General features: G+C 43.9%; 1 pseudogene; it reads left to right on the top strand.

The window, feature by feature from the left end:
- The first annotated feature begins 8,268 nt into the window (after positions 1-8,268).
- On the top strand, positions 8,269-14,801 carry LOC105724310 (nucleophosmin-like; annotated as a pseudogene).
- The last annotated feature ends 1,889 nt before the right edge of the window (positions 14,802-16,690 follow it).

Consider the following 16,690-nt stretch of genomic DNA (forward strand, 5'->3'; position numbering starts at 1 on the left):
GGTGATGGATCTGTGGCCATAGCCTCAGAGAAAATTATATATATATATATATATATATATATATATATATATTCCCAACATGCATCAGGCTAAGTCTGATGTCAGGCTAAGTCTGATGTCAGGCTAAGTCTCATCAGTCAAAGTCCTGACTAAGCATGCCAAGAATTCTAGAAGATAACCCCAAATAGTACATGGAAGGAAATGGTTTCCTGAGTTCGTGCTGCAATGAATCTCCCTGTTGTCTAAGACCTCAGACCTGGTTGAATCTCTGGTAAAAAGTAGCTCTGGGCTGGGCGCAGTGCCTCACTTTAGAAGGCTGAGGTGGGTGGATCACTTGAGGTCAGGAGTTCGAGACCAGCCTAGCCAACATGGTGAAACTCTGTCTCTACTAAAAATACAAAAATTAGCCAGGCGTGGTGGCGCATGTCTGTAATTCCAGCTACTTGGGAGGCTGAGGCAAGAGAATGGCTTGAACTTGTGAGGTGGAGGTTGCAGTGAGCCGAGACTGTACCACTGTACTCCAGCCTGAGTTACAGAGGGAGATTCTGTCTCAAGAAAAAGTAGCTCTAGGGAATGGTTAATTGTCTTTCTTGGTGAATGGGCATCTTCCAACTAGAAAAAGATTTAGAATTAAGTGTAGAAATGTTTAAGAGACTCAGAGCCATGGTATAATGTTCTTGTGTGTTTCAAGATGAAATATGTGGTATTTTATGGACTTAGAGCTTCTTGGCCTACTAAAGAGAAAATCTTGTAACTGTCTTATAAAATGTGCAGTTGGTAGGGTTTGATTCAGATTCATGACTTTACATGGAAACCTTAGTCTGAATACAGTTATTTATAAGCACTTTGGGTTAGCAGTGTTTTGCTTATTTAATTTATTAGGATTCAAATGATTTAGTATTTTTTAAAGGTAGCTTTTTTGTTAGTTCAGACAACTGAAGAACTTTTAAAAGGAAATAGGGTATATTAAATAAACTTTAAAATGTTTATAAATCAGCTGCAAACCCCTTGTAAGTAATTATTCAGGTGTGTTGGGTTTAGGGTTGGAAGATTTAACAAATAAAAATATAGAACTGAAGGTAGTTTGAATTTGGAGTAGTTCTTATTTAATTGGGAAACCTGTATTTTATCTGGAAATCCTAGCTGGATTTATAAAAATAGTGAGAACTTTTGTGAGCTGAACTTAAAAGCATGGCATTTTCTTTTTTTTCTTTTAACACATTTTTTTCATTTTTAATTTTTGGTATATATATTTATGGAGGCATGGCATATTCTAAGATAGTAATCATTCCATCAAAGTCCAAGAAATCAAAAACAAGGTGATGTGTAGAATAAAGTCAACTTATCTGTTTTTTCATTTCCAGCTTTGACAATTTGAATATTAACTTGAAAAAAATAAAGTAAACCAATATATAGTGGTTTCTACATACAGAAACTGGCCTTGAGGAATTAAAAGATTCACATGAACAAATTGAAGAGATGGACCCTATTCTCTAATTAGCACATTCACTGCATGAAATTTGACTTTTTTTTTTTTTTTTTCTGAGATGGAGTTTTACTCTTGTTGCCCAGGCTGGAGTGCAATGGTGCAATCTTGGCTCACCGCAACCTCCGCCTCCTGGGTTCAAGCAATTCTTCTGCCTCAGCCTCCTGAGTAGCTGGGATTACAGGCATGAGCTGCCATGCCTGGCTAACTTTTTTGTATTGTTTTAGTAGAGACTGGGTTTCTTCATGTTGGTCAGGCTGGTCTCGAACTCCTGACCTCAGATGATCCGCCTGCCTCAGCCTCCCAAAGTGTTGGGATTACAGGTGTGAGCCACCGTGCCTGGCTGAAATTGGACTTTTAAAAAAAATCCCTGGACTCTGGAAGGAAAATTCTATGCCAAATTTAACTGAGTCCAAATAGATGCAGGTGCCGTGTTAGGGCTTCCTGTGTTTGATCTCACTCCATATCTCCCAAGCCCTTCCTATGGCTACATTATGTTAGAAATGAGCAAACAGGCTTGTGCCCAAGGATACAAAATTTAGTATGTGGCAAAGCTGAGATTCGAGCCCAGTCACTCTGACTCCAGATTAACCTTCTCGCCTACTGACTGAACCAGGCATTCTAAAACCTTAGTATGGAACACTGCGGGGTGCAGGGTGGGATGCAGGGCAGGAGGTGAAAGCAGGGCTTCCGCTTTTTACTCTAGACACTTGTGTATGGTTTGATTTTTTTTTTTTTTTTTTTTTTTTTTTTTACATAACATGTACTTCTTTAGTAATTAGAGAAGAAGAAAAAAGTGCTAAGAGTTTTTCGTTCTTTTAAGCAGGTTAAGAAATGCACATGCAAACAAGGTTTCTGTCTTTGTGTGCCACTGAGTCAAGGGAAGCTTTCGCCTACCTCCAAGAGTCATTGACCCTACCTCCAGAAAGTTCACTCCAACCTCTCCATGTAGTACTGGAGGACCCAGGAAAGGCAGAAACCCTCTGTCTCATCCTTCCATTGGTTTCTCTTGCTGGGAATTGGGAATTTTGAGGCAGCCCTCCTGGATGCCGAGAGCCCAGAAGAAAAAGCAGACAGTTGCCTAATGCCTGCTGACAGCCCAGGGGTCTCCATCCTCAGGAGGAAGTTTCCTGCTGCATATACTTGCAAATACCAGTCTGCAAGATGCACCTGGAAGGAAGGATAAATATGTGTCACTCTTTCTTGGAGATTTGTAATGCACATTAGCATATTAAATGTTTTGAAAAGTCCTGTAATTGTAAAAAGCCGCTTAACTATGTTGAAACAGGGTGTCACAGATTTGCTGTCTGTGGAGCCCTTTTCTTCATAGAATTTCTTCATAGACTATCTTGAGCAACATCCACTCTTGGGAATACTGTCCTTGATTGTGTAGTGACAATCAGATCCCCTCACAGTCTCAAGCTCTTGTCCTGGTCAGTAAGTCCCCGCTGAAGAGCTCCATGCGTGTCACATAGATGGGCTGAAATGAGGATCAGGAATTCAGACACATGGCCCCCAACAGTCACCGACAACGGGCCTTGATGGGACAGGAGTCAGTGGAGGAGACAGATACGTTGCGCAAAGTCTACCTTGGAATTTGAGAAAAGTGAGATATGGAGATTTCAGGAGAAACAAAAGTGTCACAGGCTGAGTCACCCAAAAGCAGCAAGAAGAAACATGAAGCCTGCAGGACAGTTCCCACTCCTGGCAGAGGACAAGCCTCATGATCCAAACAGGTGTTTCCAGTGACTGATCCTGGTCTTTGTCCAAAAATGAATAAGCATTAAGTTTGCAACATATGCAAAATGCTCCATCATCACGTTTCGCAACCAGCTTAGAGTTTGCGGGGAGGAAGGTGCGTGAGTTAAGGCTGTGTAACTGACAAACCTCACCTTTGCAGGCTTGTTTCCAGATGATGACACACACTCTGGGTTTCAGCCTTACACACCATCCTCCACACAGCACTGTGCCGGACCTCGAGAGTCACTTTCTGAAGGGCAGGCCTGCTCTGATTAAAATCCTTCTAGTGTCCTTAATTTGTCAAAGACCAATCTCCTTAATGTGGCCTCTACTTGCCCACATTTTCCAGGTCATAATGCTCTACTCCCCTCTTACTCCCCCACTGGTCTCCCCTCCCCATGCCTGGCTTTCAGTTCCCCGCTCAGCGCCTTGGCACGGCTGTTCACTCTGCTTACAATGCTCTTCCTTCCTCCGGCCTCAGGGTTCAGCTTAACTGTCACACCCTCAGAGAAGCCCTCCTGGCCTCCTGACCCCATCAGAGTCTTCCCTCTTCTTCTCTCTCGGGGTGCCCAGGTCTGTCACTTCATAGCATGCATTATAATGTCTTATTCTCTCTGAGCTTGTGTGTTTCCTTGTCTACTGTTGTCTCCCCAGTAGGCAGCTGCATAGAAGCAGGGGTACCTCTGTGTGTCTGTGCCGTCTGGAACAGGACTGTCAAGTTGCAGTTGCTCAGTAAGTTGTTGCTGAATGCGATGTATGATACTCTAATGGACTCCAGAGACCAAGTTCTTTTTTTTTTTTTTTTTTTTGAGACAGCGTCTCATTCTGTCACTCAGCCTGGAGTGCAGTGGCGCTATCTCAGCTCACTGCAGCCTTGATCTCCCAGGCTCAAGTAATCTAATCTTCCTACTTCTTCTTCCCAAGTAGCTGGGACCACAGGTGTTGCCATCATGCCAGGCTAATTTTTGTATTATTATTATTTTTTAATAGAGACAGGATTCCACCATGTGGCTCCGCTGGTCTTGAATTCCTGGGCTCAAGTGATCCTCCCACCTTGGCCTCCCAAAGTGTTGGGATTACAGGCATGAGCCACCATGTCTGGCCTAGAGATGGTGTTCTTGATCACAGTGTGGGTGCTGTACCAAGGGAACTCAGCTTCCCTGGGAACTATGGGAGCCTTCGGCCATAGAGACAAAAGGTGATAACAACCACAACCACAACAATATCTGCCTTTCATGAAGCACCAAGTGCTAAGTCCTCATATAACTTTCTGACTCGGGAGCATAGCATAGAGCAGGCTCCTCAGCCTTGGCACTATCGACATTTGGGGCCAGATAATACTTTGTTGTGGGGACCATCCTGTGTGTTATTGGACATTTAGCAGCATCCCCTGCCTCTACCCACTAGATGCCAATAGCATCCCCCAGTTGTGACAACCAAAAATTTTGACAGATGTTGCCAAACATCACCGGGGGCATGGGGATCATCTCATGTCAGGAATGCTGATGACCTTAAAGCATATACACTTTCACTTACTGGCTGTTCAGCCTTGGAAAAATAACCAAACTTCTCTGTGCCCTTTTCCTCACCTTTAACATGGGGATAATAGTATCTCTTACATGGTAGGGCTGTGAAAATTTAGAGAGGTTATAACTAAAGGGCAGACTCAGCATGGTGCCTGGCCCTTAGGGGTACTCAGTTGGAGTGATACTCTGTCTTCAGAATAAACTGTGCAAAGGAGCAATTGCTATCCTCATTTTACAGATGAAGAAATTGAGACTTGGAGACAAAGAAGTTGGTCTCCAGTTGCTGGCTGTGAAGTGACATCAAAAGCAGGCATTTGACTGGGCACAGTGGCTCACATCTGTAATCCCAGCACCCTGGGAGGCCGAGGCGGGCATATCACTTGAGCCCAGGAGTTCAAGAACAGCCTGAGAAACAGTGACACCTTTTCTCTACTAAATATAGAAAAATTAGCTGGGCATGGTGGTATATATCTCTGGCTTCAGCTACCCCGGAGGATGATGTGGGAGGATCACTTGAGCCCAGGATTTAGAGGCTACAGTGAGTTATGATTGCGCCACTCTACTCCAGTCTTTCAGTCTGGGTGACTGGGTAAAACCCTGCCTCAAAAAATAAAAATCAGGCATTTACGTTCTCAGGATTAATTCCTTTTGCTAGTGTCTTTCTTTATAGGTACAAAAGGGCCTAATTGCAAACCCTGAGCTGGTGGTGATACGACTGATGGATTAGATCTGTCAAGGCAGGACTAGGGCAAGGCGAATGAGACACTAGCCTCAGGCACAAAATTTAAGGAGTTGCCAAATAACTCAGTAATCAAGCTAAATAACATTCAATGCAGTATTTTGAAAAATCAAAAATTAATGCAGAAAAATCCATGATGAACAAAGTGTCAAAGACATGATCCATCCCTGTGTCATTAACCTCACCCCAATCCTACCCTTGGGATTTGCAGATCTGTGAAACCACAGTTAGTGGGCACAGCTGGCAGCCAAAGCCTGTCGGTGCCAATTCAAAGGATGACATGGGAGAAAACAACGCCCTCTTCTGTCTGACAATAAGCACTGCTCCTCTTCTGGGGGGTGAGTTCATCTTTGCCCCTGAAGGCAGCATCTCAGTGCTGGAAGTCGTTTCGGAGACCACAGTGCTTTTCTCCTTGATCCCTTCATGAGATATGTAGGTAAAAAGGTTGCAGGCAGGTCAAACAATGCCGTAGGAGCCCCTGCCTCATCGCTTGCCACTGGCTGCGGCACTGCCCTGGATCCTTCGCAAACCACCTATGCAAACACACCAGGACTTGTCACCACATGGGTGGCAGATCTGAAGCAGCCTGTAACTATCAAGTTGGCCTTTCCAGGCTGACCACAAGGGGGCATGGTAAGGACACAGGACCAGGAGGCAGAGGGCTTCTCATAGCTGCTGACGTGGGAACCAGCAGGGAGCTGGCTGCTGGCCAAACTGCACAGTTTCTTATTCTTCCATTAATGGTTTTGTCACTTCCTAGCTTCCTCTTATTTATGTATGCTTTACTTTTTATTTTGAAATAATTTCAAATGTGCATAAAAGCTGCAGAAATAGCACAAAGAACTCTTAAATACCCTCAACCCACATTTACCAAGGCACATTTTGCCACATTTGCTTTGCCACTACTTTTCAATATTTACATATTATTGCTATTATTTTTAAGATGGAGGCTCGCTCTGTTGCCCAGGCTGGAGTGCAGTGGCGCCATCTCGGCTCACTGCAACCTCTGCCTCCCGGGTTCAAGCAGTTCTCCTGCCTCAGCCTCCCGAGTAGCTAGGATTACAGGTGCATGCCACCATGCCCAGCTAAGTTTTGTATTTTTAGTAGAAATGGTGCTTCACCATGTCGGCCAGACTGGTTTCCAACTCTTGACCTCAAGTGATCTGCCTGCCTTGGCCTCCCAAACTACTGGGATTACAGACGTGAGCCACTGTATCCAGCCTACATATTAATTTTTTTCTTAACTGTTCAAGAGTTAAGTTGGAGACATTGCAACCCTGTACCCTTAAATACTTTAGGGTGTATCTATCAAAGACATGTACATGTTCTTACATAACCCTAGACAGTTATCAAATCAGAAGTTTTAGCGATCATACAACATTATTACCTAATCTAAAACAAAGGAGAAACAGGAAGTCTAAATAAAGAAGGGGCATAGGCTGTGAGCTGGGACGTGCCTGTGAAGGCATCCAGCACAGATACCTTGGTTAAAGTTCAAGGACATAGAATGTACTACATGCCTGTGAGCATGTCTAATAGCTACATAGGATAGAGCTTAACAAAGAGTTATTAGCAGAAAGCAAGAAGGCTTTAAAGAAAGTCTTTAATACAAACTATTATTTCTAACATTTATTATTATTATTCTTTAACAAGAAGGGAAACTTTGAAGAGGAAGTTTTTACTTTCCACAGCTGGTTTGATCTTCCATCCAGACCATTCACACTTTCTCCACATCAGCAATAAGGCTGTTTTGCTTTCTTATCTTTCTGTGTGTTTTGTGTGTTCACTGGAGTAGCACTTTCAATTTGCTTCAAGAACTTTTCCTGACCGGGCGCGGTGGCTCACACCTGTAATCCCAGCACTTTGGGGGGCCGAGGTGGGCGGATCATGAGGTCAGGAGATTGAGACCATCCTGGCTAACACGGTGAAACTTCGTCTCTACTAAAAATACAAAAAATTAACTGGGCGTGGTGGCACGTGCCTGTAGTCCCAGCTACTTGGGAGGCTGAGGCAGAAGAATCGCTTGAACCCGGGAGGCGAAGGTTGCAGTGAGCCGAGAGCACACCATAGCTGCCATAGACAGTGATTCCTCTGACGGATCTGAGCAGTCAATTGAAACTCTCCTAGAAAGGATTCAGCATTTCTAGATGCCATTAAGAACATTTGTGATTCAGGGGAGGAAGTAAAAATATTTACATCGATAGGATTTGGAAGAAGTTAATTCCAACCTTCAGGCATTACTTTGAGGGATTCAAGACTTCAGTGGAAAAAGTCACTACAGATGTGATATAAATAGTAAAAGAACTAGAAATGGAGTCTGAGGATGTGACTGAATTGCTGCAACCTCATGATAAAACTTGAACAGACAAGGAGTTGCTTCTTACAGAGGAGCAAAGGAAGTGGTTTCTTTAGATGAAATCTGCTTCTGGTAAAGACGCTGTGAACATTGTTGAAATGACAACAAAGGATTTAGAGTATCCCATAAACTTAGCTGATAATGCAGTGTTGGAGAGGATTGACTCCAAGTTCAAAAGAAGTTCTATTGTGGACAAGATGCCATCAAACAGCATTACGTGCTGTAGAGAAATTTTTATGAAAGAGTCAATCGATGTGGCAAACTTCATTGTTGTTTTCTTTGAAGAAACTGCTGCTGCCACTCCAACTACCACTCTGATCCATCAGCAGCCATCAACATCAAGGCAAGCCCCCCCATCAGCAAAAAGATTATGACTCACCGAAGCCTCAGACGATCATTAGCCTTTTTTAGCCATAAAGTATGTTTAATTAAGGTAAGTACCTTGTATTTTAGACATAATGCTTTTGCACACTTGATAGACTACAGTACAGTAGATATAACTTTTTTAAAATATAGTCTTGCTCTGCGGCCCAGGCTGGAGTGCAGTGGCATGCTCACAGCTCATGGCAGCCTTCACTCCCTAGGCTCAAGCGAGCCTTCCACCTCAGCCTCTCTAGCAGCAGGGAGTACAGGCGTGCATCACTATGCCTGGCTAATTTTTGTATTTTTTGTAGAGTCAGTGTTTTGCCATGTTGCCCGGGCTGGTCTCGAACTCCTGGGCTCAAGTGATCCTCCCACCTTGGCCTCCCAAAGGCGTGAGCCACTGTGTCCAGCTGACATAACTTTTATATGCACTGAGAAACCAAAAAACTTGCAATACTCACTTTATTGCAGTGGCATGGAGCTGAGGCTGCAATATCTCCAAGGTGTGTCTGTAATAGTGGCTGTGAGTTCTGAGCTGTAGTAGACCCATATTATACATCTTTACATGGACTCGGTCCTTTAAACCTCACAACTACTTGACTACTATTATTCTCCTTGTTTTACAGATGAGGAAACTGAGCCTCAGAGAGGGCAAGTCACCTCTCCAGGTCTCACATCACATCTGGTAAGAGGCACAGCCAGGACTATTTGACCCCAAAGTGTGAGCATCTGATCAGTCTTCTATAGCATTTCTTCTCTGGCACATAACAGTGACAAAGCCCTGCCACTATTCCACTGAGAACAATCCACGTCCCTGCCCTCCAGATTCCCAGCAAATGGAAATGTTTTCTCCCCATGTTCTGAAAGCCCCTGCATGTCCCATGCATAAGGAGCCTGAGGGCCTGGGGGACACCTGGCTGTGAGCAGAGGCCCCCAGGAGACCATCTGGCGTTCTTTGGGAGCAGGCTTCCCTCCTGAGTCATATGCATGAGGCATGACCTATAAATGTATCTATAAGTCTATCTAAAACCACACCAGTTCTAAAGACAGGGTTTGCAGTGCAGGTATGAGCCAATATCAATCCTTAACCACACAGTGACTCATGAATGAATTTCCAGGCAGAAATCTCATTCCCAGGAAGGGATTTCCCCCTCCAGAGGCAGAGCCTACTCCAACTTCATTCCAGAACCAGATTTAGATGCAGTCCAAGGTCACTCCTAGCACACAACCTTAAAAAATCAGCCCTGGGCCAGGCATGGTGGCTCACACCTATAATCCCAGCACTTTGGGAGGCTGAGGTGGGTGGATCACTGGAGGTCAGGAGTTTGAGACCAGCCTGGCCAACATGGTGAAACCCCATCTCTACTAAAAATACAAAAATCAGCCAGGTATGGTGGTGTGCACCTGTAGTCCCAGCTACTTGGGAGGCTGAGGCAGGAGAATCACTTGAACCTAGGAGATGGAGGTTGCAGTGAGCTGAGATCTCACCACTGCACTCCAGCCTGGGCGAAAAGAGTAAGATTTTGTCTCAAAACAAACAAACAAACAAACAAACACATCAGCCCTGGAGATTTGTTGAAACAAGCAGCTCCTGGCCTGGGACTTAAGATCATTCTGTGCTGTGGGTGTTGTTTTTGTAGAGACGGGATCTCCCTTTGCTGCCCAGGCTGGTCTTAAACTTCTGGGCTCAAGTGATCCTTCTGCCTCAGCCTCCCAAAATGCTCAGATTACAGGCATGAGGCATGGCACCTAACCTGCACTGTGGGTTTTGGGATTTGTTATTCACTCATTTAACAATTTACCCTTGTTAAATGAGTGTGGAGGGGGATACAAAGATGAATAAGACAGCTCCTGCCCTTGAGGGCTCAGAATTGAATAATTAGTTGGACTTGCCTTTGGCTTCGCTGAGTTTTCTGTGCCTCTGAGCTATCATTCTATGTCCAGTGACCACAAAACTGTCATGATTTTGAATTATCAGTGTAAATCTTGGACTCAAACCATCTCAAGCTCCACTGGCCATCAGTTATTCTGGACTATTACGATGTCTCTGGCTGAAGTGTTTGGGAGGGCAACTGACCATGCTGATTCCCCCAAACCTTAGTCAGGTTCTCAGGATGCTGAGCTTTCAGTGCTAAATCAGAACAAGTCCTGAGCAAATCAGGATGAATTGGTCATCCCAGTGCTGGGAACGGGGCAGCAGGAGGGGAACAGGTGGGTGGGAAGGAATTATAATAACTAAAACTTATTTTGTTTAGTAATGTGGTAATACTTAGAACAAATTTATGCGGTAAGTACTATAATAGCCCTATTTTATACAGGTATAAACCGGGACACAGAGAGAGGGAACAACTTGTCCCAAGTGACCATTCTGTAAATGGCAGAGACAGGCCCGATAGCCGATCCTGCGTTCCCAGCCATTACTCTGCACTGCCTTAGAGGCTCATGTGTAAAAATGCAGTGCAGATCAAGTCTTGAGACTGTGTTTGAAGTGAATTCTCGGAGATTGGAAGCAGATTCCTCTGGAAGCAGAAGTATCTGCGGAAGCTTTGTTTCCATGGAGACCCAATCATACCCAACCACGCTGTGTTCAAATGTAGTCACAACAGTGGGGAGCAGCCATCACTGAAGCATTGCTTTTTCTTTTTTTTCAGCTGGAGTTTTGTGCTCTCACCCAGGCCGCAGCGCAGTGGCATGATCTGCAAACTGTAAGTCTCGCTCAAAGTCCTAGGAGATGCTCATTAAGTCCCAGGTGATATCGTGAATTTAGATGATTCCCTACTTACCAGTTGCTAGCTATGTGACTTTGGGCACCTCTTAGCTGTTTCCTCGTGGTTAAATGGTGTAAGAAATAGCATGCACACTCAATGGCAGTGGTGAAGATGAAGACAAATGGAATTAACACAAAAAAAAGCCAGGTCCAGAGCAGGCAATGAAGAAACACGTGCCAGCTGCGCGTTGCCATCAGCCCAGCCTATGTCTTTAAATGAGAACAAGCCCTTTGAGAACTAACACGAAGGCTTCCAGCTTTGCCTGCCCCATCTCTCTCTACTCTGTTCCAATCTCCATCCCACTTCTGACTTGTGGGCCTGTTCCCAGCCATTTTTGTGCTACTGGGAAGAGATAAGCAAACAGGAATCTCCTGTTTCTTCCCCCACTGTGTACCTCGTACTGCCAGTCCATACAACCCCAACCTAGACACTAGGACACTGCCTGACGGGTAACCAGACTTTGATTCATCCGTACAAATGGGTAACCCAGCTCCCCACATGACTTCAGCAGCTCAGAGAAGAGATGGGAACAGACGAGGATGTGTTGTCCTTCTGACAGACAAGGTGAGTGAGAAAGCATCATGATGTGCATGCATCTTTGAAAGTTTCATTCAGATGTTCAAGTTCAAGTGGCTATATGGTGGGGTACTTAAAGGCCCCAGGAGAAATCAGGGGCCTGATTGATACAGATGCTGAAATTAAGCCTGAAATTCAGCAAGACGTCTTGGAGAAATGTGTGTGTGTTTCCTTTTTTTTTTTGAGTCAGAGTCAGGCTCTTGTTGCCCAGGCTGGAGTGCAGTGGTGCAATCTCAGCTCACTGCAACCTTCGCCTCCCAGGTTCAAGTGATTCACCTGCCTCAGCCTCCCAAGTAGCTGGGACTACAGGCACACACCACTACACCCAGCTAATTTTTGTATTTTTAGTAGAGACGGGGTTTCGGCATGTTGGCCAGGATGGTCTCAATCTCTTGACTTCGTGATCTGCCCACCTCGGCCTCCCAAAGTGCTGGGATTACAGGCATGCGCTACCACACCCAGACGAAATTTGTGTTTTCTTAGCAAGAAAAACTAGGCCCTATGTTCCCACACATGTGCAAACACTCGCTGGCAATTGTCGCCCATTGATTCCCCACCTGGATTTAGGGTCTTCACAATCTCTTCCACAACTGACCTTCAATTATTCAAAGGTAGTTTTCAGGCCCTGTGAGGATGGGGTGAGCTCAAAAAATGTTTGGTGTATAAACAGCAATGATGCTGAGAGCAGCAGTGTGCCCAGTGCCTCTGTGCCAGGTGCAGTGCTAACTTTTAAAGACGTTGTTCAGCTCCTTCTTCTCTGAAGCCCTGTGAGGCTGATATTATTATCAATTCCTCCTCTTCATCTTCTATTTATAGATGAAGAAACTGAGGTTTATTTTATTTAATTTTCGAGATAGAGTTGTGCTCTTTTTGCCCAGGCTGAGTGCAATGGTGCAATCTGGGCTCACTACAACCTCTGCCTCCCGGGTTCAAGTGCTTCTCCTGCCTCAGCCTCCTGAGTAGCTGGGACTACAGGTTCCTGCCACCACGCCCAGCTAATCTTGTATTTTAGCAGAGATGGGGTTTCACCATGTTGGCCAGGCTGGTCTCAAACTCCTGACCTCAGGTGATCCACCCACCTTGGTCTTCCAAAGAACTGGGATTACAGGAAAGAGCCACTGCTCCCCGCTGAAACTGAAGTTTAGATAGTCAAATATCTAAGAAGTGGTAGAACTGGACTTTATGATTCAGAGCCCACCATCTTCACCTGAGATATGCTCAAGTGAGTGGAATGTGTGGAGTTGGCGTCTCTGCCTCAGTCCTGGCACTTGTTGTTTTACGGCCGGCCCAGTGGCCATTACTCCCAACGTGGCACTCAATCCCCATTTCCTTGGGGTGCTGTGTCTCCCCTAATCTCAACCCATGTGGGTCATGTGAAGTAGGAAAGAATTTCTTAAGACATAAAAAACACTAAACATAAAGGATAATTTGACTAAATTAAAACTAATGTCTGTTTATCCAAAACTACTAAAGTGAAAAGTTAAGCCACAAACTGGGAGAAGATATTTGCCACATGTATTAACTACAGACCATTGAGACACGGACGATTAGAAATATGGGAAATTGACATGAACAGGTTTTTCACAGACATGGAAACAAATACATGCTTGAAAAGTTGCTCAACCCCATTAGCAATCATGGACACGAAGATTAAGATTGCAATGAATTCCATTTCACACCTACTAGATTAGAAATCTGGATTGTGCTTAGTGTTTGTGAGGATGACTCCAAGATTCTAAAGAAACCCTCCTGGATTTTCTCCCAGGAGTTTAAAGTTTTGCTTTTTAAATTAAAGTCTTTAATCTATCTTGAATTGATTGGGGAAGGAGTGAGTCATTAAATTCCATATTTTTCTGTATGAATAATCAATTGTACTAGCACCTTTTGCCAAATTGTCCCTTCTTTCCCCAATGATCAGAAATGTCACCTTGCTGGTGTGATTCCATCCTGTGCGGCTGCTCTTTTGAGCAGTGGTCATTTATCTCTGTCCACCTTTTCTCCCATCTAAGTGCGTGCTGCCACGGGATGGAAGATTCAATGGACATGGACATGAGCCCCCTGAGGCCCCAGACTACCTTTTCAGTTGTGAACTAAAGGCTGACAAAGATTATCACTTTCAGATGGATAATGATGAAAATGAGTACCAATCATCTTTAAAAACGGTCAATTTAGGGGCTGGTGCAAAATATGAATTGCAGATTGTTGAAGCAGATGCAATGAATTATGAAGGCAGTCCAATTAAAGTAACACTGGCAGCTTTGAAAATGTCTGTACAGCCAACGGTTCCCCTTGGGGGCTTTGAAATAACACCACCAGTGGTCTTACCATTGAAGCGTGGTTCAGGGCCAGAGCATATTAGTGGACAGTACTTAGTTGTGGAGTACTTAGTGGACAGTACTTAGTGGACAGTACTTAGCTGTGGAGGAAGATGCAGAGTCAGAAGATGAAGAGGAAGATGTGAAACTCTGAAGTATATCTGGAAAGTGGTCTGCCCCTGGAGGTGGTAGCAAGTTTCCACAGAAAAAAGTAAAACTTGCTGCTGATGAAGAAGATAATGATGATGATGATGATGATTTTGATGATGAGGAAACTGAAGAAAAAGCACCAGTGAAGAAATCTATATGAGATACTCCAGCCAAAAATGCACAAAAGTCAAATAAGAATAGAAAAGACTCAAAACTATCGTCAACACCAATATCAAAAGGACAAGAATCCTTCAAAACACAAGAAAAAAACTCCTAAAACACCAAAAGGACCTATTTCTGTAGAAGATATTAAAGAAAAAATGCAAGCCAGTATACAAAAAGGTGGTTCTCTTCCCAAAGTGGAAGCCAAGTTCATCAATTATGTGAAGAATTGCTTCCGGATACTGACCAGGAGGCTGTTCAAGATCTCTGGCAGTGGAGGAAGTCTCTTTAAGAAAATAGTTCAAATAATTTGTTAAAAATTTTCCGTCTTATTTCATTTCTGTAACAGTTGATATCTGGCTGTCCTTTTTATAATGCAGAGTGAGAACTTTCCCTATTGTGTTTCATAAAGGTTGTCCAGATTCCATTGCCAAGAATGTGTTGTCCAAAATGCCTATGGTTTTTAAAGATGGAACTCCACCCTTTGCTTGGTTTTAAGTATGTATGGAATGTTATGATAGAACGTAGTGGTAGCGGCGGTCAGACATGGAAATGGTGGGGAGACAAAAATATACATGTGAAATAAAACTCCATATTTTAATTAAAATTAAAAAAAGTCACCTCTGTCACAAATGAAGTACGCATGGATCTATTTCTGTGATTTCTGTTCTGTTCCAGTGTTTTTAGAAGTCCGGTTAGCTTCTTTTTATTCTTTATGGGGAATGTTTTGGCTTTTTTTGGATCTTTGCTCTTCCATAGGAGTCAGGATCAACTCCTCATCTTCCTTGAAAAGCCCTGTAGAGATTTTGATGGCAACAGTCCTGTTTTCTGACTTCAAAAGAAACTGTTCTAATTTTTTACAGTTAGGAATGATATTTGCTATGGAATTTGGTAGATGCCTTTTTTAAGGAAGTTCTCTCTGTTCTTAGTTTGCTGTGAGTTGTTACCATGAGGGATTGTTGGATTTTATAAAAGCATTAAAAAAATTTTTTGCAACTATTCAGATAATCTTATAGTTCTCTTTTAATATGTTAATGTGGTTACTACAGGAATACATTTCCTTTTCTTTCTTTCTCTTTTTTTTTTTGGCAGGGACTCACTCTGTCAGCTAGGCTGGAGTGCGGTGTTAATCATAGCTCACTGCAGCCTTGAACACCCAGGTTCAAGCAATTCTACCGTCTCAGCCTCCCGAGTAGCTGGGACTACAGGTGCATACCATCACACCCAACTAATTTTTTAGTTTCTTGTAGAGACAGGATCTTTTTATGTTGCCCAGACTGGTCTCGAACTAATGGGCTCAAGTGATCTGCCCGCGTCAGCCTCCAAAGAGCTGAGATTACAACCATGTGCCACTTCGCCCAAGCCAGGAATAAATTTTCTGATGTTAAATGATCCCAGCATTCCTGGGGTAAATCCAACTTGGTTATGATGTATAATCCTTTTATATATTGTTGGATTCAATTTACTAATTTTTTTTTTTTTTTTTTTGAGACAAGAGTCTCACTCTGTCACCAGGCTCCAGGCTGGAGTGCAGTGGCACAATCCCGGCTCACTGCAACCGCCGCCTCCCGGGTTCAAGCAATTCTCCTGCCTCAGCCTCCCAAGTAGCTGGGACTACAGGCGTGCAACCACCACGCCCAGCTAATTTTTGTATTTTTAGTAGAGACGGAGTTTCACCATGTTGGCCAGGATGGTCTCGATCTCTTGACCTTGTGATCCACCCGCCTTGGCCTCCCAAAGTGCTGGGATTACAGGCTTGAGCCACCGCGCCCGGCCTCAATTTACTAATATTTTATTTAGGATTTTAACTTCCATGACTTTGAGTGGTTTATGAGTGACACTGCTCGTCTTGTTTTGATATCTTGTTTGTATTGAGATCACAGGTGAGCTGGGATGTGTTCTCTCTTTCCATTTTCCCGAAGAGCTATAAGGGAGTGAAATGATCTAGTCCCTGAAAGTTTAGCAGAACTTATTTCTAGGGCCATCTGGGCTTGATATTTTTCTTTGGTTAAAAATTTCATCAGGCCAGGTGCAGTGACTCACGCCTGTAATCCCAGCACTTTGGGAGGTCAAGGCAGGAGGATCATTTGAGGCCAGGAATTCGAGACCAGTTTGGCAACATAATGAGACCCTGTCTCTACAAAAAACTTTAAAAATTAGCTGGGTGTGGGGGGAGGCTGAGGCAGGAGGATCATTTGAGGCCAGGAGTTTGAGGCTTCAGTGAGTCAGTGGCTGAGGTCACGCCACTGCATTCCAGCTTGGGCAACAGAGTGAGACCCTAACTCAAAAATTAAAAATTATTGATTTCTTTCACAATTCCAGGCCTTATATTTTCTGTAGTTTAAAACTGACATATTTTGCTAAGGAACTGACTTTTTTTTTTTTTTTTTTTTTTTGAGACAGAGTTTCTCTCTTGTTGCTCAGGCTGGAGTGCAGTGGCACGACCTCGGCTCACTGCTACCTCCACCTCCTGGGTTCCAGCGATTCTCCTGCCTCAGCCTCCTGAGCA

The sequence above is a fragment of the Aotus nancymaae genome, unplaced genomic scaffold (assembly GCF_030222135.1).
Source record: "Aotus nancymaae isolate 86718 unplaced genomic scaffold, 86718_ANA_hifiasm-v0.15.2.pri h1tg000067l, whole genome shotgun sequence".
Classification (NCBI taxonomy): domain Eukaryota; kingdom Metazoa; phylum Chordata; class Mammalia; order Primates; family Aotidae; genus Aotus; species Aotus nancymaae.